This window comes from Canis lupus, chromosome 24 (genome assembly GCF_003254725.2).
Source record: "Canis lupus dingo isolate Sandy chromosome 24, ASM325472v2, whole genome shotgun sequence".
NCBI lineage: Eukaryota > Metazoa > Chordata > Mammalia > Carnivora > Canidae > Canis > Canis lupus.
The window spans coordinates 45,484,759-45,505,372 of record NC_064266.1 but is presented as its reverse complement, the minus strand read 5'-3'; the positions used below and the strand labels follow the sequence as shown (position 1 = coordinate 45,505,372).

At 56.4% G+C, this 20,614-nt stretch overlaps 1 long non-coding RNA gene across 1 annotated transcript; it reads left to right on the top strand.

The window, feature by feature from the left end:
* Nucleotides 1-1,443: 1,443 nt before the first annotated feature.
* Nucleotides 1,444-5,560, top strand: LOC112674215 (uncharacterized). Its single transcript, XR_003145331.3, has 2 exons — nucleotides 1,444-1,889; nucleotides 5,063-5,560. It is a non-coding gene; the product is annotated as an uncharacterized LOC112674215 (long non-coding RNA).
* The last annotated feature ends 15,054 nt before the right edge of the window (nucleotides 5,561-20,614 follow it).

Sequence of the window (20,614 nt, the reverse complement as noted above, 5' to 3'; positions counted from 1 at the left end):
TTCTGGGTGCTCACAGATCCACAAGCATAAGGCTGAGCTAACGGACATTTTTGTGCAAAGAGGAGGTAAGCAAGAGAGTGTGGGTATCTTTCAACTCCCATTCTCTCCACTGGTCAAGGTCTTTGGATGGTCCCTGAACTTGCCAATAATGGGCACTCACGTTCCAGAAATTAGCAAATGGATGAGCACATTAGGGTTTTACTCACTGGGCAGGCATGCAAGCCCCGTGGGAATGGATTTAAGGGAATGATCTAATGGACATTTTCACCTTGCAGTCCGTGTTTGTAGAAACTGGATGCTTTAAGTGTGGCCTAATTCAGCAAGTCACAAGAATAATAAATAATAGGAAATGCCATCATATGGAGGAAAGGGCTATGCTGGTGCCGAGTCTGGAGTCCTGGCTCTGCTACTTCTGACTCTGGCTGGCACGTGCGCTGCCTCCGAGTGTCGGTTTCCTCGTCTCTAGCATGTGGCAAGGTGAGGGGTGTCCACCCGCCTCAGGGAGCTGTTGTGAGGTGTGAAGGAAGTTATTTCTCTAGGACAGCTTGGTAAACTACAAGGCTCCATATGTACTTGAGGTAGGATTATGTCGTCTAATTCGTATATGGCCAAGAGTCACAGTATCTTGAATTTACATGGAGAAGAAGCATTCAGGTACATGGCAAGAAAGTTGAAGGGCTCTTTTCACTTTCCAAGAAACACTCCAGATGCCAGGGGGATCTGTTAGGGCTCAGGGAAAGAAACAGAAACTTCTCAAGGTGGTGAAAGCATAAAGTGACCTAACACGGGGAAGCGGGTCTTGTGAAAGCTCTGGATGGTGGGAGAGGTGGGCACTAGAGATTCGCAGAGCTGCCAGCCTGCACGGACAGCATAGCATGTTCTGCAGATGTGAGCTGCTGGGCAGCTGCCGCTTCTTCTACCCTCGAGAAGGTGGGAAATTGGGAGGCCACCACAGGGCTAGTGATCCCAACAACACGTGGGAACTGTGATCTCTTGGTTGGGGCATCGGTGCTCAGGAATCTGCTGACACTGTTGTAACCAAGAGGATACTCAGACTATGTCCTGACTGCCACCATCACTGCAATGGCAAGCTGGTGACCTGACACAGGTGCTGGCTGAAGCCAGCCGAGGGAAGCCAGAAGACAACCTCCCTTCTTTCTTCCACATCTCCATGAGAGCGTCCAATCGGCAGGACTGGATCTCATCTGCCACTCTGGATGCGAGGTGAATTCATTCCTGTTGCTGCTTTTATCAAAGTAGCTCACAGTTCCTGTAGATCTGGGGTTCATCCTGGTGGGCTTGGCTTGGTTTCCAGCCAGGGCCTGGGTCTCATCTGCAAGCTCACCTGGGGAAGGACCTGCTTCCAAGCTTACTTAATTGCTGGAATTCATTCCTCTGGGCTGTTGCACCCTCAAGGGGTCCTTGGAGGCCACCTGAGCATCAGGTCCCTAGAGTATGGATTCTGGGAAACATAGTTTTCAGCGTGTCAACCTTGGCAGGACAAGAAGGCTCAAGAAGGAGGAGCACATAGATGCTAAGTGCCAGTTGGCCTCATCCAGCTGGCAGGAGGAGATTAAAAAACTTGCAGGGAATAAAGAAGACCTTGGGAAAAAAAAAAAAAAAAGAAGACCTTGGATGTAATGAAGCAAGTGGCCGTCCTTCTATGTATGTCTGGTGACAGGCAGGCCTTTGTGGGCTGGGAGGCAGCTCAGATGTTACTTTGTACAAATGCCACTGAAGAGGAGCCATCTACAGTGAGCAGGTTGTAAGACGACAGATTGTCAACGGCAGAGTCATAGCGCCCTACGGCTGGAAGGAGTCTTCTGCTTTTGGAGGGAGGCGGAATGATGGAGTCCTGGGCAATCCTTCCAGACCTGGAGTCTCCACTTGTACGTTGCATGGTTCGTTCCTCTGCCCCCAGTGTCCTTAACTGATAAATGGAGTAATGATAGTCCGTACCTTCTAGGGTTGTGCAGCGCTGATAATTGCTTATATCCACGAAATGGTAAATACTCAGAGATGTGGGCGATTGGCAGCCCAATGCCTCTTTTCCCAGAGAGGAAATGGGTCAGATAGCTAACGTGACATGGATTTTCAGTGACCAAACAGACCTAGAGGAAGTTAATGGCAAAGGTGGGCCTAGAAGCTGGGTCCCTGGACACCCAACCAAGGAAGATACTTCCAGTAAAACAGACTAGCCTTTCTCCTATTTACGCAGAAACACAGGAAATTGCTGTTTTAGTGGTTTAACATGGCTGCTTGTTGGCTGGTTCACACGGTGTGGGAGACAAGCAGCCGGATTGCCTGGGCACAGGTGGGGTCAGCCACCCAATGTCTGTAGAAGCCTCTGGCCTCTTGGTCGGGGGCACAGCCATGCATCTATCTCTGATTTGATGAAAGTGGCCCTGATGCTTGGACCAAGTGTCAGCTGATTTCATATTGAGTCTGCACTAGAGAAAGCTACCAATTCTTGTTTCCTGATTTACATGAAGTTCATGCTTCAAAGCAAGAGTTTGGCTTGGCCTCTCTACCCTGCTTGCTGGTGTTTATCTGACAGATGAAAGCTGGCATCATGCGGACGCTTCATTAACTGGGCTGAAAGGGACAACATTCACAATCTACGGGCTGTCGGGGGTGGGTGTGTCCTGCCGGCTGTGGCTTTGCTCAGAGACTAATGGTCCTACAAGCTTGCTGAGGCCGGCTGGGCGGGGCTGGTGGCCCCTGTGCTTGGGAGTGCACAAGCCAGGCCCTTGAGGTGTGCTTCGGGGCTGGCGAGAAGCCGAGTCAATGTGTGACCTGCAGGGGAACAGTCTCCAGCTGCGACAGGGGTTGGGAAGGCCCCTCCTCAAGCCGTGTCTAAGTGATCCCGGCTCATTTGTCACCCTAACGTCCTTATATGTGTGAACAGCTGCAGGGAAAACAGAACTTAGCTTGGTGGTTGGCAGGTGGGGCTGGGGCTTCACTTCTACTCACAGGACATTTGGTGAACCCTCCGGTGGAGACTCCATACAAGACCTCCCCGGGGGAGATGACATCATCACATCACGGGTGTCAGGGAAGAGCTGGGCTTAAAGCTCCTCTGCTTAATCGGTCCAGGATGGAGTCTGGTCATTTGTATTTTTCTGGACACCCCGGATGACTCTAATAGGTGGCCCACGTGGAGAAGCGCTGGTAAACGCAAATGTGTGCTTAGAATCTCCCCGTACATACGTGTTTTTATTCGTTCATCAACAGGTATTTACTTACCATATCTATTACCACGCCCGATAAGGTCCCCGAGCGGCTGCCCAGCTGCCGGCCCTGGCATGGCTTCCAGCTCATCCCCCCGTCGGGAAACATGGCAAGTGCAGCCACGTTCATGCTCAGCTCAAAGTAGCCGGCCTCCGCCTGGGAAGCGACTCAGAACAAAAGCAACTGGATGAATCCGATCCGTCCCAGGCACGTTCTGTGTATGCCCCAAGGCGGGTGACTGCAGCTTGGAGACTAGCAATGGAGGGTGACAGCCACTCCCCCACAGTCGGGGATCCTGTAATCCCAAAGGATGAGTGGGGGGATTTGGTATCTGGTGCGTGGGGCTGTTTGGAGAGATCCTATTACACGACATAATGGGAGGATGAGCCGACACGATGAAGCACGGGTGGGCCGCTACCGATAGCCGAGCTCGCATGTCTGCTTTTAGACGCTCAAGGTGGTTTTGTTCCTAGAGCATTTCCAGGGAACATTTCCAGGGCGTGACGTGGCAGTGATTCAGAGGCATGGTTCAGAGCCTGCGGAGCTGAATGGATGGAGACTGGCCAACCCGTTTATGCTTAGGGGGAGTGCCTGGCTGTGTGGAGGCTGGTGGCCTGTGGGGAGGGACTTGGGGGACAGGCTGCTCTGGGTTCAAACTCAGTTTTTCCTGTTCACGAGCTCTACTGTGTAAGGTACCTTGTCTATGAAAATATGAGTCATGACACCTGCATCTTGGCGTCACTGGGCAGACCAGAGCCGAGCCAGTAAAGCACCAGGCACCACAGCTGACACATGTGCCTGATGATCGGTCAATGTGTTATGTTTGTCTCAGCTACCTGCAGCCTTGACACCGTGTAACAAACCGTCCCAACTCCTGAGAACTGGAGGGAACTAATGTGCATTATGAGTGTGTAAGTTGTTGGGCTGTGATGCTGATCCAAGGCAGGCTCAGCTGTCGGCGGGGGGGGGTCCTGTCTGTAGTCAGCTGTGGGATGCTTGGGGGCGGGGGGCAGTGCTGCTAGACAGGAGTGTCTCCCTAGGAGTCTTTCGTGTTTTTTCCTGGTAGGAAACCCTCGGATATTTGCTCAAGGTGGTGGCCAGGGTCAAAAAGTGAAGGGAAATGCTTGAAATTTCTCAAGTTTTGGCTTGAATCACAGTTGTTGGCATCTCAGTGGCCAAAGCGAGTCACCTGGCCCAGCCCTGAGTGAGTTGGTGGGAACACCGGGTTGTGGGGCAGAGGACGCAGAGAGCACAAGGAGGCCACCAAGCCGGCTGTTAAGGCAACTGCTTTATCATGTGTTCTTGGAGAAAAGGCCTCCGAATTGGAAGATATTCCACAAACTCCATTTGTCATTGAGCATCATCCTGCCCAGAGGTGCTTTGATACCTAATTTGGGGACAGTGGTGGTGAGGCATTGCAACGTAGACTGTGAGACACCAGCCCAGACCAGACGGCCAGGACCTACGGGGTGGGGGGCGCGTGGGTGGAGGGGGAGCCTGCAGGAACAGAAACAAAAAAATCTAATATTGCATCCAGTGAGTTGCAGTGATTAACAAACAAAATTATAGGATGTGCCTTCGAAATGGTGGAAAAACCTCATTTTCAGAAGACCTTTCAGAGTGTGTCTGCTGAACGTACATTTTCTCTTGCAGTTTTCGCAACAGTAAACATTGAAATAATTGAATGTTTGCTGTTCAGAGATGCCCTTTGTGTGAACTAATAAATGTCTTTCAGTCTTGCATTTGGGGGAGAAGTTAAATAAAAGTGGTCACGCGTGGTTGAGTCTGCCCACTGCCAAGATGTTAATTGCTTCCCTTTCTCTCGTTTCAGAGTCGGAACAATGGGTCTTCGTGGGCAGCCTGTCCCTCCCGTGGAGCGCATGGCCGAGGAGGGGTCCGAGGAAGGGCTGTAGGTGAAAATCCATCGTTAGGAGGAGGCGCATCCGAGGAAGGGCTCCTGGGCTCCTGAGGACCCCGGAGCCTCCCTCCATCTGCTCTCTCCTCCGCACTCCCAGGCGTCTCTAACCTGCAGGCCTCCTGGGGGACGACGTGTTTGCTTTGGCCCATAAATCAGTCCCACGGATCACTTCGGGAATCGTTAGGCTTTATCATGACGCGTTGCCACCTTTGAGGGAATAATTGCCCAGTTTGGCCAACTTGGGACCTGCTTCCTTCATCTTAATTTCCTCTCTGGGGATGCCCTAATTAGTATTTACTTTCACTTAAAAGAGAGAAATTTCTTCTGATGCAATCAACAGTTTCCCTTGCGTGCCAAGCTTGTTTTATGATATTAAGCATTTAAATAAAAAATTATAAACGTACCGTGAAATGCTGATGGGGGTGATTAATTTATTTTTATTTTGCATGTTTTAAGGCTGTGGGGATTACTGTTTTGAAGCAGACCCAATTATCATCCTTGAATTCTGCGTACAGCCGGGAGGATTATTCCCTCACGGTGGCTGTGAGTGGGTGGCAGTGCAAGGCCTCCCGTGCGGGCGGCCCACAGTCTCAGCCACCGCGGGCCCTAGAAATGGTAAAGAAGGATGCCAGGGGCAGAAGGGGATCCCCAGTGCAACCAGGGGGGTGGGAAGAGGACAACTGCCTCCCTGGTTCCCTCCCTCTTTGGCCAATGAGCCTCCCAGGAGGGGTCACATCCTGCCCTCGCCCCACCGCACCGTCCTCCAGGGTCAGCTGATGCTCTGGTCAGGGCCCAGGGTGCAGGGCCCAGGGCCTGAGTCTGGACACCTGGGTCTGAACCGTTACCTTGCTGCTTCCAGCTGGGTGACCTGGAGCTTCTTGGAAACTCCTTACGCCTCGGTTTTGGTTTCTGTGAAATGGGCGGTTGCCCCCCCTACCCCCCTGGGGAGGCCTGGAAGACCATGTAGTGACCCTGAGAATATAAGGGTGTCCGTGGACTTCGTGAGCACTCATGCCCGGGTGTCAGCCTGCACCCACTCCCCTCCCTGGGGTCTCCTTTGCTGGCCTCCTGGATGTGCTGAGTGGTTCAATTGGAATAAAAAACCATAACATGCACTCTTTTGTTTCTTGGCGTAAGTTGAGGCTCTAGTCAGTTAAGTGACTTATCAAAGGTCAAAAGGAGAAGTTGAGAGGCAGTCGGTCAAAGGCCAGAGCTGGGGCTCTCGAGCAGACTTGGATCCCACACCGCGGTCCGCTGAGGCTGGCTAGGCAGCGCTGATTCCCGCTGGTTGGTCCGCCAGCTGCTCCCCAGCTTTTCGCAGATCCCCAACCCAGCCTGCCAGTCCCCTGAGAAATGCTAACCTGTGCTTTTGTTTTACTTTACTTTATTTTATTTTAAAATATTTTATTTATTTATTCACGAGAGACAGAGAGAGAGAGAGAGGCAGAGACACAGGCAGAGAGAGAAGCAGGCTCCACGCAGGGAGCCCGACGCGGGACTCGATCCCGGGACCCCAGGGTCACGCTCTGAGCCAAAGGGAGATGCTCAACCGCTGAGCCACCCGGGGGCCCCCAACCTGTGTTTTGAAATACTGTTCCTCCCGTGCGGTGACAGAGGGGGCAGGACAACACAAGACACCACTGAATAAAACCAAAAAGCAATCCGTTCGGCTTCGTGCACGTGTGTGGCGCTGCAGAGCGGCGTCAGGTTTGGATTTCACACGCTGTGTCTGACCCCGCGGCCTCGGCCCGGGACCCACCCCGCAGCCCTCCGGCGCCCCTCGTGTGCTCCGCAGTAAGGCTCCCGGGGGCTCCCGGGGGCTCCCGGGCTCCAGGAGCGGATGAAGGATGCCAAAGTCTGGGTCGCGGCAGTCACGCTCCAGTCCGTGACGTCGTCTCCGCCTGCCGTGTGCCGCCTGTGCTGTCAGGCGGTTCCCACTTCACGCGGAGAGTGGATCCAGAGACCAGCCTGCGCTCGAAGACACGGGGGCCCCGTTCATAAACAGTCGTTCTGAGAAATGAAAGCAAAACACGAGGAGCAACCCATGCGCCGACAAATGTGTGACACTCCAGATTCTTTTGTTCCGAATAACACGGTTTTCGGGTTTTTAAGTTCAAAGCGTGTGCTGAGGGGGGGAGGAAGTAAGCCCTTACGACAAAAGCACACAAAGGGGAAATCTGTTGAGAAACGTGACAGAGGGCGGAGAGAGTTACAAAAGTTGAAACGTAGCAGGAAAATATTAAATTGCTTTTTTTTTTTTTAAATAATATAAATTGCTTTTAATGTAAAGGGTTACCCTGGAAAAACGCGACGGGATAAAAAGGCTGAGACCGGCCTGTGTCCGTCAGCAGCTGCTGTACTAGTGCTGAGTAACAACCTCCCCCACCCCAGAGGCTGGGAGCAGGAAGGGTTCCCTTCTCACCTGAGTCAACAGGTGAGTAGTGTGGCTCCCTGGCGGGGGAGGCAGGCTGCAGCTTGCTTGAGTTCTGCTTTCCTGTCCCCCTTGAACGAGGGGTCATCGGGCAACAGACCACGAGGACGTGCCAGCCACCTCCACGGCTCGCCCGGGGGCCTCACTGTCTCTGCTTACGCCCCTTCAGCCTAAACAAGTGGCGCGCACCAGCCCCGCCGTAGTGGGGCCGGGCACCCTGCGGGCCCCGAGGGGAGGGGGAATGTTTGCAGACCTGCAACCTGTTCGGAGCCATCTGGTCCCCACGGTTGCTCCAGCTGCTCTGGGCCCCTCAGGAGGCAGCCGCTCAGAAGAGTCTGGAAGGGAAGTCATGCAATTTAAGCTCTGTGTCCGCCTCGTGTCGGCCCCGGGGCCCCCGGGCAGGCCGAGACCTCAGTCCAGAAGCAGCCGAGGTGGTTGGTCAGGAACACGGCCTGGGGACCCACCCAGATGGGCTCGGGAATTGTCATGCTTCACCACACGTGCGCATTACTGGTTCGGATAAAAACAACAAAAAGAACCCCCCTGCCCCATTTTGCCAGAAGTTTCCCCTCGCTACTTCAAGAAAGAAGGGGCCAGGTTGAGAGTAACCTTGCTTGACCTTGGGCCAGGTGACACATAGACAGGTGAAGTCCCACTTCGCTCTGACCGCAGCGGGCCATGAGATGGCGCGTCTCACCTGTGTGTTCTGGCGCCAGGATGGAGGCTCCAAGAGGCTCGGCACCTGGACACAAGGTATTGCTTGGAGACGACCCTGGCCTCTCCAGGCAGGTGTAAGCTCTGGTCTGCACGGTGTGAGGTGGGCCCAAGAGACACTCAGCAGGTGGCACTGGGCCCCTAGGGCCAGGGGCAGGTGGTGAGGGGGCCTCACTTTGAGAAATGCAAGCTGATACCTCGCTGACCAAGCACTTTGTCAACTCAGCAGCCTGGTCACTGCCATAGGTCACCCAGGAGTGCTGACCAGAAAGAATGTGATTACATGGCGCCTGCCTGCCCCTGGTAGTGGCTCATCTGTGGCTCACCTGTGGCTCACCTGTGTTTCATCTATGGTTCATCCGTGGTTCATCTGTGGTTCACCCACAGTGGCTCACCTGTGGCTCACCTGTAGCTCACCTGTGGTCCATCTGTGGTTCACCTGTGGCTCATCTGTGGTTCATCTGTGGTTCACCTGTGGTTTATCTATAGCTCACCTGTGCTTCACCTATGGCTCACCTATGGTTCATCTGTGGTTCACCCACAGTGGTTCACCTGTGGCTCACTTGTGCGTCACTGGTGGGTCATCTGTGGCTCACCTGTGCTTCACCTGTGGCTCACCTGTGGCTCACTTGTGATTCACCTGTGCTTCACCTGTGGCTCACCTATGATTCACCCATAGTGTCTCATCAGTGGCTCGGTTGTGCTTCACTTGTGGCTCACCCATGGTTTATTTGTGCTTTCACCTGTGGTTTATCTGTGGCTCACTTGTGGTTCACCCACAGTGGCTCCTGTGGCTCACCTGTGCTTCACCTGTGCTTCACCTGTGCTTCACCTGTAGCTCACCTGTGCTTCACCTGTGGCTCACCTGTGCTTCACCCACAGTGGCTCACCTGTGCTTCATCTGTGGCTCACCTGTGGTCCCAGAGTCTTCAGTAGGGAATAGTGTCATATAGTTGCAAGAACAGAGCCCTCTTTACTAGAGTCCCCACCCCCACCACCAGCCCAGCATCCATCGACCTCAGGGCCGTGGCTTCACACCTGGACGTAGCTGGGTGTCGGCCGGACTTGCCGCTCAAGCCACAGGATGTGCTGTGTTCAGCTCTGTGAGGCTCCATGTGGGGGCTCACATCCCAGAACCACCTGTGGAGGACTCCACACCTGTGGGAGAGCAGAGTAGTCCATCCTTCTGGACTGCAGGCAGGGACCTTGTAAGCAACAGGTATTTCCTTCTCACACTCTGGAGGCTGGAAGCCCAAGGTTGGTGTCCCCTTGCAGCAGGGCCTCCGTAATACCTCCTCTGCTCCCCGGGCCCCAGGGCATATTTGTGATCCCACCTGGGACGGTCCCTGTGGACAGAGGTCTGGGGTCTGCTGATCGGCTCACCTCAGAGCTCAGCCGCCACACATTTCCCAGGGGAGCGTGGGTGGTGTAGCGAGAGGGCCACAGCCCATCCGTGTCCACCGGAGACGAGGCCGTGATGGCACAGTGAGCAGGCTCAGAGCTCTCCTTGTCCTGCCAACGGTACAGTGACCGCAGCGGTCATATCGGTGAAGACGTGACCGTGGTTCAGGGGCAGGAATAGGTGTGAGAGCCCTTTCGGCACCGACGTCTCTGTGCTCGGGGTGCTGTTACCATTGCTGGTTCTAGAGGAGCCCATATGGAATCCCACAGAGATTTAGGAACTTGTCCCTGGTCACACGGCAGAGAGAGCAGGAGAGCCAGGAACTGAACCCAGGTCTTCCTGTTGCTCTTAACTGCTGGCTATGCTGTGGGGTCTCAGGGGGACAGACGGAGAGACACAGGCTGTCCTGCGGCTGTCACAATGATGGCTCCCCAAGGACGCCCACGTCCCAGGGCCAGACCCCGTGAACATGCTCCATCACACAGCAATGGACAAGGCTGCTGGTCCTCTGAGCTGGAGATGGAGAGGTGGTCCTGGATTTCCCGGGTGGGCCTAGGGGAATCCTGAGCGCCCTGAAAAGGGAGGAGGGGGCAGGAGGGGCAGCAGGAGGAAGTCAGGGAGATAAAGACCCCCGAGACCCACCAACGCTGGGGCTCTGATGAGGAAGAGAGCCCTAAACTGAAAAGGGAACGGACCCCCGAGCCTACCCCCGAGCCTCCAGCAGGACAGCCCTGCCCACCCCTGACTTCCGCCCAGGGGACAGTGAATGTGCGTGGCTGGAGCCTGCTGCCCGTGCTAAGCTGTCACGACAGCCACGGGAATGGACGCAGTCTCTGAGGCTGTCCCCAGCGGGCTCGCGCCCTGCAGGCAAGACAGACGGACGGGACGCCGCCGCGGAGCGTCAGGAGCGCGGGAGCATCACACCACCTTCCCCTCGGGGCTCCCGCCTGGAACGTCACACTCTCGGACACAAACCTGGCGTATCTCTGTCTCGGAGCCTCCAGGCCCCCTTTCCCGCGGCTCCCCTGCTGGCTCCGCCGTCCGCAGGCGCCCTGCTTCCACCCCCGGCGGCCCGCGGTCACGGGGGTGCCAAGTGCGAGGGTGTAGCAGGCCGCCCAGCCCCGAAGGCTGCGGAAACACTGGCTCTGGGCCTGCTGCGGGGTTCCTCAACCTGCCGGCCTGGAACGGGGCCCGGGAATCTGCATTTCTAGCTGCCGGTCGCCCCTGAGAACCGTGTTATCGGAACCTCTCTTCGCACCACCGTCCTGGATTCTCAGGTGCAAGATGATCCCATGGAGTCCTCACAACCATGTGAGGCACAGATGAGGAAACTGAGGCATGGCTGCCCTGCCCAGATGCAAGGACCATGAGTTCCACTCCAGACTGTTCCGTACCCACTGTCCTGTCAACCGAACGGGTCCTCCGGTCCTTCCCCATCCCCAGCCCCTGGGGCCCCTCCTGCAGCTCTGTGCATACAGCAGGTGCTCACTAAGTGCTCACTGGAAGGATGAATCCTAATGAGGTTTCAGTGGATTTCCCCGTTTTGTTTCAAGGGAGTATTCCTAGAGACATAACACAGGACATGTAACTGAGGCAAAAAAGATGCGGGCAGAGCTGGTTCCTTGAGACTCGGGCCTCCCTCTTCCTCCGTCTTCCCGGCCATTCGGAGTTTGGCTCCGGTCCTCCCGCCGGGGCCTGGGAACCCCCGTCTGTGGACCGTCCGCCTGCTGCAAGAGCTTTCCTGCTTGGGCTCAGGACGCCCCGTCTAGAAACCGGAGGCCGAGGGCGAAGGCGTCGCGGCCCCCGCGTCCCCCCTGCACCCGGGGTCTCCGCGGCGGAGGCGAAAGCGGGCCGCTGACCTGCGGAAACTGCCCCGCCGCGAGGAGGTCCACTCGGTACCCGGCAAAGTCATTTTGTGCATCGTCTCATCGACTGTAATTAATTGAGGACAAAAAACGGGCCCCGAGAAAGCAGAAGCACAAGGGACGTGGATGTGAAGACAGATGGTTGCCCTGCGGGCTGCAGGAGGCTCCCCCCACCCCGGGGCCCCGACTTTCCCCCTTTGGGCGCCTGGTTAGCGTGTGATGATCAACCACGCGGCCCGGGTGCATCCATGCTGGGGGGCTGCGAGCGATGGGCTGACGGTCCCCGATACGGCCTGGGAGGGGGAGGCGGGCAGTCCTCTCTGAACGCCTGCGACAGGAGGGCAGGTCGACGCGCCCCGAGGCCGCCACGTCCCTTGTGAACCACACTCTGATGACAGCAATGAAGCCGCGAGAGCCGGCGGGGCGGAGCCAGCGCTCTCCCGCTGCAAACAGCTCCTCATGGACCACACATCTTCTATTTTTGACGCCCGGGGGTCTGCGGGGTCCAGGGCGCCGCCTTCCTCTGAGCACGAGAAACGGGCCCTCGCGGAGATCCAGGGCGGCCGGGGGCTCCAGGTAGGACGTGGGCGGGAGGGCCGGGCTCACCTCGGGGCGCATCTCGGGGTGCAGAGGGGCCTGGCCGCCCGCAGTGAGCGCCCGGGGGCGGGACAGCAGCTCCTGGTCGTGGTCCCCACCGCGAGGGTGGTGCGCTGCTGAGCTGACCCAGAGTGGAGAGGCTGCCCGGGGGACACCTGCCCCGAGCTGGGGCTTACACCCGCTCGGGCTGCCGGAGAGACGGGGGACAGGGGCTCCCCTGGGGCCTCTCCTCCCTTTACCGCCTTCCCCTTCTGGGACTAGATCTCGGGCACTGGCTGCCACACCTCTGAGGAAACAGTCCCCGGACATGGTGGCTCATCAGGGTGATGACGTGACCTCACCGGAGCCAGCCACACGAGGTTTTGCTTGGATCCCAGAACGAGATGCTCTTGCTCTCGTGTTTGTTTTCACAGGGGGGTTTACCTGGGGCAGGTGAGCCTGGAGCTGCCCGGCCCGCAGGTGCGCCCGAGGAGGAAGGGACGTGAGCAGGTGGGACAGCCAGGTCCGCTGGCGTCTCTGAGCCCAGCCTGGAGCCCAGCTGGCAAGCGGTCCCTCAGCGCCCGCCCCCCCCCCCCCACACACACCTGCCCTCTTGTCTTTCACGTAAGCCACGTGGCGTTATTTCCTCTCGGCCGGCAGTGGGCCCGTTCCTGATGCGGCCGAGTCGCCGGGCTCTGAGCCGCAGAGAGACTGGGGGGCTGCCCCAGGCCCGGAGGTCTGGATTGTCACGTGCACGAGCGAGAGTCGGCCCCGATGTTTCAGGCGAGGCCCGTGGGGTTGGAGGCCCGTGGAGCCTGGTGTCGGGACCAGACTTGCCCTCGTGAGGCCGGTGGAGCTGGGCCCCGGGTTCCAGGGAGTGTCTGCGGCCCACACTCGGGGCCTCGTAGGATCCGTGAGCGGGCATCACTGCTTCCTGGACGCGGGGTTTGGGGTGTGGGGCACACGCTTTGGCAACCTGGCACCATCATTCCTCAGGAATACCACTGTGTGCGCCTTTTCTGAGCCCCTTGTGCCGTGAGGGCATGATGTCTCCTGTGCCTGTCATGGCCTCACCATTGCCGCAGGTGCCCCTGGCTCTTCGGTGGCGGCTGGTAGAGGCAGGGGCATGTTCTGAGGCCGGGGTACAGGCTCTCTGTTTGGTGAAGTATGCGTGTCCTTGCAGGTTGGTGACCTCCCGGGGTCGGGGAGCCGGGGGACAACCACCAGCAGTGAAGAGAGCTGTACCCAGGACCCCAGGCCCTGGCCTCAGCCAACCTCGGGGGCCCCGGAGCCTGGATGCCACACATCCCGGAACAGGGCAGGGCGGCCAGTGATAGACTCGGGTGACACACTGCCCTTCTCTGCTCGTGGCAGGCTTGCTGGGCTCTGAGAGGTCTGCCCTGCTTGGGCCCGGGGGACAGGAGGCGTGTGCACGTGTGCCAACGTGTGTGCCTGTCCCCGTGTGCGCCCGCGAGCCCTGTGGGTGTTGGGTGGCAGTGTGGTCAGTGCACGTGCATCTGGGCTCCAGGACAGATCCAAGAGCTCTCGGCCCCTGTATCCTTCCCCTGGTCCCCTCTGTGTCCCAGCCAGTGTCCTGGCTCAATGGAAAGGGCCGAGGACATGGCCCGGGCCTCTGACCTGGCATCCCGGTGTGGCCCCGCGGGTCTGTGAGGTGGACGAGGGCCTGACCCCCCGGCCCTGGGTTGTCACGTGTGACGCGGAGCCCAGGGGCCTGCAGAGGCCTCAGGTGGGGCCGGGGGCCAGCGTCTGCAGTGACACCCCCGTGGCCACGTAGCCCTGGAAGGATGTGCTTTCTGGAGTGGACCTGGGGGTGGGTTGTGACTTGTTCCCATCAGAGTCCTGTTCCAGAAAAGCCAGTGTCTCCTGGAGGGGCCTGGAGGGGGGTGGGGGTGGTAGCGGGGGGTGGGGACCACAGGCTGGTTCAGGCTTCGAGTCGGGGGGACTCCTTGGGGGTGGTGCTCACAGCCAGGGTGATGTGTCCCGGACCCTGCCCTCTGGTTGATGACCGGGGCACACACCAGCAGCCTGTGCCCTCCCTGCCCCTCCCTGCCCCATCCCTGCCTCATCCCTGCCCCCTCCCTGCCCCCTCCTTCCCCCCTCCCTGCCACCCCTTCCCCCCTCCCTGCCCCCTCCCTCCCCTCTCCCTGCCCCTCCCTGCCCCCTCCCTGCCTCCTCTGGGCCCCCTCTCCTGCCCCCTCCCTGACCCCTCCTCTGCCCCTTCCCTGCCCCCTCCTCATCAGTGAGTCCAGCATTGTGGAAAATTCTAACTTAGGCTGGGTACGGCAGTGCTCCCCACCTCTGCGAGACCCCTGCCGAGGCCAGTCTCCTCCCTTGCCCTCCTGCACCCACCTCCACCTCCGTCACTGCCACACTTACCCCAGCTCACGCACACTCATTCCTGAAACACCATAACCAGAGCCAAGTCATCATGGTAGCTTGGGAGCTGCAGCCCAGGCCCGGCGAGTGGAGTCCGTGCTCTTCGTTCCTGCCACCAGGCTGCCTGGGCCTTGACTCCCACCCGGCCTCCCGCCCGCCTCTCCCTCCAGCCTCCAGGCCCGCGTTGTTGGGCCTCTGCCCATCAGGACCCTCCTCCCACCTTCCCTTCCTCTTGGGTTCCAGGACACACACACTCCTTGTCAGTGGCCAAGAGGCCCTGACCCTTGACAGCCTTTTAGGAACAACGGGATGCCCGTTTGTCTCAGCCTCTCCACTGAGACAGTCCTGGGCCTTTCCTTTCACAGCGAACAGGTCCATTTACAACATTTCCTAAATTAAAAACATCCACAGTGGAGATTAATTCATCCACTTTTAAAATGAATAAGCAGATGTAATCAGTTTTATTATCATTATTTTTTTTTTTGAAATTGCATTTTCCCCCATCGTGCAGGGAATGAGCTTTCCTCAAGCCAAAGAGATTTGGCAAAAACCTATGAAGGTTGAAAAAAAGGTTGAAAAAAACCTTCTCCCATGGCAACCTCTTCACAGTGGCCTCACGGGGCAGGTCTTCCTGTTGCTACGACAACCTCAGTCCCATGTGCCATGACCACATCGTCGGGAGGGTGAGGCTGCCCTGGAACCTTCCCCCCAAAGGTGGGGGTGTTCACCTTCTCCTGCTACCTTCCCATTTACAGCACCTAACACGGCAGTGTAGGAATTTCCTGCGCCTTTCCCACTGCACCGGAGTTTGCCGTTAAGGTCTCCCTGTGTCCCCCGGGGGCGCCCAGCCATCGAACAGATGGACGGGACGCTTACAGAAGTCCTCCAGGGGCGTTTGGGGAGCCCTGAGGCTCCGCTCCGGGATCAAGGAGAGCTCAGATCACAGGCAGGCGCTTCCGGTCCAGGCGAGGTCACGAAGGATGACCTTGGAGGATGACAAGAGGGTCGAAGTTCCTGCAGGCCGCTTGAACAGACGCGTCACGGACATCTGTGGAAGGTAAAAGCACACGGCAAGAGCCGGGAGGGAAAAGTAAATCAAAGCCATCATACAACATCATTCAAAATATCTATTCAAAAAAAAAAATCTATTCGAACGGGCAGGATGAAAAAATACTGACAGTAGCAAGTGTTGGCGAGGACGTGGCGCGCCAGAGACGCTGGTTTGCTGGACTCCTCTATTTCTTGGCACCGCCCAGCACAAATAAAAGCTAATGTTTGCGTAAAACCTGCACATGGGGGTTTACAGCCGGGTTCTTCACGATCTCCCCAAACTAGAAACAGCCTGAACACTCTTCCGGGAGCACCGACTGGATGAACCCACCGTGACTCAGCCACGCAGGGGAGCGCGGCTCGGCGGCAGGAAGGCTCGAACTCCTGGTGCAGCAGCAGCCAGGGGGAGTCTCACTGCGTCGCGGTGAGTGGAAGAAGCCAGACACAAGACGCTCCGTGCATAGGGTACCCCTCGTGTGGCATTCTTAGAAAGGCAAAGCTATAGGAACGAAATGTAGATCCAGGCACGCGGGTGTGGACGGCCCGTACTGACTGTCAGGGCGGCTGCAGAAGCCGTGCATGTGGGGAGGCCCGTTGAATTGTACACCTAAAGACGTGAATTTTACGGTATATAAATTCAAATGAAAATTTTAAACTAGAGGAAGATAGAGGAAAAAAAATGTTTCTAACGGTTCGTTAGATTTCCAACCCCTTCTGCTTAAGCAGAGTGACCAGTACTGACTTCCATGCTTGGGTAGGAGCCTCCTGGTTGCTCGGGTATCGCCAACCCGCTAGGTTGTCTAGCGGGCCCTGAGATTGTTCAGATGTTTACACTTGGCACGGAATTACCCCTCATGATGAAAGCAGAGGTCGGGGCGGACGCATGTGCTTGTGCAGGGTGTAGGTGTGAGGTTCTAAGATCGACCTTTCCGCGTGGAGGCTCTTGGGGTGAGGAAAACAGGCTGAGACAGAAGCCCCCTTAAGGCAGTGTGGGTGGGTTCCTGCAGGTTAGAAACCAGAGTTGCAAAATTCCCCTACAAGATTAAAAAAAAAAAAAAGGTTAAAACTATAAAATGAAATTGTGATTACCCAGAGCCAGGCCATGTAGCGTGTCTAATTAACCAGACTGTGTTTTTCTCTTTATTTTCTGCTACCCTTCACTTGGAGACCAGAAAGGGGGAAGGGTCTTGCAAATCATTGAAGATTTGAGTCCTAAGTCATAGGAGGACTGACTTAGTAACCTAAATCAAAATGGAACATTCTAGAGATTTCAGGACGGCGGATCTAGCGACCAGTGGTGTACTTAGGGACAAGACTCTCTCGCATCCTTCTCTTCCACCGCGCTGTTGGCTTCAGTTCCCGGATCTGCCCCCGACGGTTGCACCCTGGTTGCTACAGCACCAACCTTCTCATCCTTTGACATCACCCCAGGGCAGAAAGAAAGAATAGTCTTGTGCCTCCTCTTAAGAGGTAGGAAACCTTCTCCAGGAGCCCCTCAGCTGACGACTGCCCTTCATGCCTCAATCCTGATTTGTGTGGTCGTCGCATGGCAATCGTTTTAGGATCACCCAAACTGATCACGGCCAAGAGGACTGGTTTAACCGATCAAGATTTATTGCCTCCCTGGGGCTGGCGAGTGGCCCCCCGCTCGTCTAAACTATGTGGTCACTTGATCCATGAACAAAATAGGTTTGGAAGAGATGGGGGGTGTATCCAGGTCCGTAGTACCTGTTTTTTTCTTTTTTTAAAAAAAGATTTTATTTATTCATGAGAGACAGAGAGAGAGAGAGGCAGAGACACAGGCAGAGGGAGAAGCAGGCTCCATGCAGAGAAGCCCGAGGTGGGACCTGATCCCAGGACCCCGGGATCACGACCTGAGCCGGAGGCAGATGCTCACCCACTGAGCCATCCCGGTGCCCCAGGACCTGTCCATTTCTTTGGGGGTTTTTACAAAGTAAATTTTATGGACTTTTTTTTTTTTTTTTGGTCCTTCATTTGGCACATTGTCAGAGAGCTTCGGATTAAAGTGGGAAAGGTCCTGTTGACTTACATTTAGGATGAGAAGTGCCCGACAGCCATGCAGTCTTTAGGAGAAGACGTTTGCAAGGAGGTGGGCACCGATGACACGGGGCGGGCAGGTGGGACAGCCCGGAGAACCACCTGTCACCGGAAATAAAGATCAGAGAACGATCTTTAACCAACACGCGGCAGTTCAGCTATGTTCCTTCCGTGACTGTTCCGTAGACAGATGGGCCCTTCTATATTTAGAAATATGATCGACAATGGGGATTTTCAGAAGCAACCGGAAAAATGTTTGCTGATTACTCTCCAGTTAACTTTAATCATTTGTTCACTTACTTAACTGGAACATCTTGCCCAAGCCAAGCAGTTATTTGAGACTTTCCGTTGTGGTTCTTGCAAAACCAGTAAAGAAAATGTAAGAGGGGATGGGAAGGAGGGGGACCACCCAGCCCAAGGGACTCCAACGGAACAGGTGACGGGGTCGGGGCCACGCTGTGGGGACAGGTGCTCAAGGGCACCCGCTCATCCTTTCAACAAGTGGTTTTGAATTTCTCCTTCGCTTAAGGCTGTGCACCGGGGACTTTGGGAGATAGAAAGGCAAGGAACTGGATAGACACGGGTTCAACGTCTAACCCGGCAGGAGGGAGGATACAAGCACACGCGGCATCATCACGCCCCATATTTGTAACACGTGGCTGAAAAGGTTGGGAAAACACAACCAGCAGGTTCAAAGAGCCGAGCGCACATCCCTGCTGGGGCCGGGAGCCCTGGGGGGCCGCACGGGGGCTGCATCTGGTGCACACAGTTGTTCCGACTGATGCCCCGTGGCTGATGGGTGAGGGTTTCTGGATGTTTCCTGGGTGGAGGGATTGCAGAGTCTGATTTACTAACAAGAAGGAATCAGCAAAAAAAAAAAAAAAATAATAATAATAATAAAATAAATAAATAAATAAAATAAAATAAAATAAAAAAATAAAAAGAAGGAATCCGCGAACCGTTTGTGACTTTTTATAACTCAGGCTGGGTCCTACCATGAAATAGGCCATTCACGTACGTGATTGCCACCCGGGGACCAGCGGTTCCTCGCGGAGAGCCTTCTGCCCCCACCGCCCCCCACAAACACACCTAGCTCACCTGGGCCCGCGGTTCCACAGGGGTTACGGGTGTCCTAACAGACGATGATGACGGCATGTGTGGGCTCTGCTGTCATGAACAAGAAAAGATCTCTGAGGACTAGCATGAAGGTCAAGGGGGTGTCATCCAGAAGAAGTACTTTCAGCTTTTCTGGAAAATTCTTTAGCTCTTAGGGCATCACACACTGAAATATTACTTGACCCCACACTTGGGAACGAACCGGTCCAGATCAGCCCGGAGTCAGCTGGCAGGAGGAAGGGCCCAGTCCTTCACCTTGTCCCATCTGACGTGGTCCTGACTGCTTCTGACTAGCTGGCCACATAAAACCCCCACAATCTTGAATCTCACTTTGGATTTAATTAAAAACACCAAGGTCACTCACGGACTCTTCCAGCTTAGTTCCGAGGTCTGTTCCGTTTTTATGGAATCCCATTAAAGTTCACTGCAGATATGTTAAAAACGTTACCGGTTCCACAGAAAGTTTTAAACCACTCTGTGTGACTTTTGCCCGTGGAACAAGGACGTTGGAACGTCTTCCCGTGACTCCAAATGGAACCTGGAGTGGAGAGAGTCTGGTGGCAGGATCCCACGGACTCCCAGGAGGTGGTGATTCCTACGGGAGACCCAGGCCCCCGGGGGCCCCTGGCGCCTCAGCTGTGTACTTGGCCGGCAGGTGGGATCCTGGGTGCGGCACACGCCTGAGCCACCTCTACGGTGGCCAATGCTCACTCACGGGCAACTGGGCGACACTTGGGACGTGGCTCGTCCGCATTGAGAGATGCTCTGAGTGTAAAGCACACGCCAGACATTGAAGACTCAGTGCAGAAAAGAACGTGTAAGGCATCTCATTACTATTTTTGCATTGATTCTATGTTGAAGCCATAGCATTTCGGATACACCGGGTTAGATACAACCCAGTATTAAAATTAATATTGTCTGTTTTTGTTACTATTTTAGCGCGGCCGCTGCAAAGTCCATCTCACGTTGCACTGCGGTTCTGCGGGGGAGCGGGCTCTCAGCTTCTTGCACGTTCCCTGCCCCCTGGCCCCCTCCAGCCCAGGACTCTCCTGGTTGGAGCGGGCAGGAGGTCTGCTCCCCTCGAGGATGCTTCCCTGGGATTCCTTTGCCCCTACGCAGGGACTTGGGGAGATAAGGAGACCCAGGTCCCCCGGCCGCTCTGTCTCCCCATCACGGCGCCCTTAGCCTCATGAGAGGGGGGAGGAGAAGGTCCTCCCAAGAAGGGAAGGGTCAGCGCTGTCCCACGACGTTCACCATCATTAGCTCCACCGCACAGATGAGACCGGGGGCCGAGCTCTCACGGTCTGCTCTCCCGATTTTTAGGAAGATGATATTGGAGGCCGCCTCATCGATGATCCCAGTTTATGTGCGTTTTCCTTGCATTCCCCGCGGATTCCAGCTCCCCCGAGATGGGGCCCACGCCAGGCTGCCCCCTCCGAGCGCCGTACCCCGCGGGTAAATGATGACAGCTGCGCGCTGGTGTCCTGCCCCGGCCTCCACCCCTTCTTTCCTTTTCTGCCTTTCCCAAGATGGCAAGTGAGGGCCACCGCATCAGCGGCCCCGGTCCTTCAGGGGTTCGTGTCTCCCTCTCCAGCCCTATTCAGAGAGCAGGCTCAGGGCCGCGGTGCTCCGTCTGAGGGGGGGCCGGGTCCCTGCCACAGCCCCTCGCACCTGCTGGCCCAAGGCGCCAAGCAGAGAACCTCTGTGGCTCTTTCCCAATAGCCGGCTCCCTCGGTGGCCGTCCTCATGGCCAGGTGGCGGCGACTCCTCCTGGCAGGTCGAGGTCCCACGGGGCCCTTGGCTGATCCAGCGACCTTCCCAGTGCGGCCACCGGGGCCTTGTGCCAACACATTCTG